At 37.6% G+C, this 3,162-nt stretch overlaps 1 pseudogene; it reads right to left on the bottom strand.

Moving 5' to 3' along the window:
• Positions 1–3,162, bottom strand: LOC120129875 (annotated as a pseudogene).

Below are 3,162 nucleotides of genomic sequence, written 5' to 3' on the forward strand. Positions count from 1 at the left end.
ATTTCCAAGTTGTTGATTCCACACAATCAATCTCACATAAACAGATGAAGAAATGAAGATTCCAACTTTCTCTTGTCAAAATCCAGGCCTCAGATCTCCCCGAGTGAACCGTGTTCCAGCCGAACCTGTTGTGTGTTTTTCTTGAGCGTGCCACCCTTTCAAGAGCACCATTAACCACCATTTCACTCCACAAGCTGGTACAGTGAGACGTCGGCATCGACTTGTAAACCCGTAGTACGCATGATTTACGACCAGAACTCGAGCTTGCATAATCATCTCTCGGTTATACTATTTCACTTTGATCACACAAAAGTTAGATGTGTTTGTACACCCGGTTTACTAATTTAACCATCTTTAGTACTGTTCTTGCTTCCTTAAGCAAATTTCATCGGGCGATAGTGCAGTTTCTTCGTCGTGCTTCGGACTTTCACGATTACCATTGAAGAGTCCAGTTGACAATGTGGGAGATAGAGGTGTGTGGCCACCTGCAGTTATTTAAACGTAATGTCGATTTTAACCCGAAGACGGATATAGACCGGAGATAACAGGAAATGAAATTTACTCACCTCTGAAGGTAGAACCTCTATCAGAGTCTTTGGTCGAGTTTAACACAATGGTACCACAAAGCACAAGCAATGAGGCCGCACAGTTCAGATACGACGCTTCCCGTGTCTTGACCATCCCAATCCTGAAAATATGTTTATAATTCATGTGTTATACGTATTTTGGATTAATGATTTACCCAAAGCAGAAGACCTCAGATGAAAATATGTTTCCACAAGTATTGGTTCAAAATGGGACATAATGTAGTACTCTGTTCTACTAAATTTGGTTCATCTTCAAGCACAGAAGATGCGTTTTACTACCGGAGTAATTCGTCCGACCGAGCCTAAGTTTACAGGCTACCGTAGTAATTTCCGCAAGGCGAAGGTAATAACAATTTTAGCAAGAGCTATCAATGATTGATGAAACAGTACCTTAAACATAATGACACTGGCGAGGATCGTAAGCGATGTGAACATTACATAATAAATAGGGGACACAACTGCAGTGTTGAACGTATCGAGTGCCTGAAACAACAGAATATTTTTCAGTGCAATAAGTATTTACTCGAAATTTAAAGAGTCCATAGTGTCGACTCATATCCGAGGCTTATTTGAGACAGATTTGAACCTGAAGCATCCTTGAAAATGATAGTTTACTGTTAATATAAAGGTTAAAACTTAAAAGCACCATACTCACCAAGGAAAGACTGCCATCACCGAGAGAAATTAAACAACAAGATGTTAGATATCAAAGTTTATCATAAAAACACTGCAGAAATCTACCTTGTTGAGATAGTTCATTTGAGCAATGACACAAGTAGCGACAATGAACACGAAGAACCACGTCTCCGGGTAGACTAGTTGGTTTCTTCCCTCAAAGGTAAGTTTGAGTGCAGTTCCAAGGGCTTTAACACTCATCACCTGCAGATATTATGTATTCATAAGATAAGATAACATATAGATAACTGTTAGGAAAAGAAAATATTACAAATTACAGAGTTCCGGTTTTTGAACACGATATTATCGAAGTAGACCAGCATATGAAAAACTCATAAGCTCACATCTTGTTACAATGTACCATATAATCCATAGTTGAAACGACATACCGAGAGAGATCCCATCAATGAACAAATGCCTGTGAAAACCAACACATTTGTATGCCCACATCTTGGTGCAAAATATAAGATCAAAAGGATGACCAATACAATAACTGAGCCCAGATACAGTAAAAAAGCTGCAATAACAAGGAAAAAGTGTCATTTGACTATTAAAATCACAGAGAAATGTGATAACAGAGACAATTGATCGACAGCGAAAACGAACCTGGTTGTGTAGCCATAATCCATATCTCCTGAACAGAAGTGATGGGGCTCTCTTGTGGTGCATGGATAACAATTACAACCGAACCCGAGATACACATAACACAGCCTAAAACCCCTAGCTGGTGTAACTTCTCCTTCAACATGAAGTGAGCCAAGACAGCACTGATGCACATAATTCAGAGCACCGAAAGTTGAGAGATGATGAAATTGAAAAAAAAAATCATATGACCATTAAATGATGCTAGAAGTACCATCTGAAGTAGCAGGACATATTACCTTACAATAATGCTTAATGCACCTAAAGGAGTAACGAGAATCGCGGGAGCGAATGCATATGCGATGAAGTTTGCTACCTCTCCAACAATCACTGCATCAAAACATCAAACAAAAAAAAAGGGTATTCTGCAAAGAATCAGTTTGAGACAACAATTAGCTGCTTCAAGATATTTCCTACATTATCACTGCATCTGTTGTTAGAAGCGTATAAACAACAGGTTTCTAATCACTGTATGCAACCAAAGCAAGTATTTAAGGACCTACAATAACAACATCTGAATGTAATAATGTAAGTACGATAATAACGAATGAAAAACAATTGCAAAAAAAAGAACACTAAGATTGGAAAAACCCTTCCGGGGGAAAACCACGGGCACAAGAGAAAATTCACAACGTCGAAAAAGAGTACAAGAAGATTTGCGCCTAAACGTTATTTAAGGTTTAATCAACTTCTAAACTCCAATACTTAGTATCTATTTATAAGGATAAATTTCCTGGTATAAAGAGAAATCTACTCAACCTGAGTTTAAGCAACAATATTCAACAAAGTTAAAGAATCACAGAAAATAACAACAGAAACTCATTCACCTTTGACATGAAAAATTATACATAATCGATCAAAAGGATGGAAATTTTTTATAGCAACAAAGCTAATTTGAAAATTGAATTACACATCGTACTAATCATAATTCATAAGAGGGAGAGAGGCAAAAACAAGATCCCAACATACTAGTGAACATGCCCAACCACCACAAAGGCTCCAAAAGATATGCATATCCGCCATAACCTGCAAAACCCAAGGAAAAAAGATCAAAGTCATACATGGAAAACCCAAAGTATAAAATAAGATATAAACCCCAAAAAGAAGACAGACCAGCTCTAACACCCGAAACAGCAGCAGCTCTTCTAAGGCCTTTCTTTTTTATGATAAAACTTGCTCCAATGAAAACACTAGACAACAATGCTAAAATGAACCCCTTTAGATTGTCTTCATACAAACCCATCTTTAGTTCATAATC

Source organism: Hibiscus syriacus, unplaced genomic scaffold (assembly GCF_006381635.1).
Source record: "Hibiscus syriacus cultivar Baekdansim isolate YM2019G1 unplaced genomic scaffold, ASM638163v2 tig00001644_pilon, whole genome shotgun sequence".
NCBI classification, from domain to species: Eukaryota; Viridiplantae; Streptophyta; class Magnoliopsida; order Malvales; family Malvaceae; genus Hibiscus; species Hibiscus syriacus.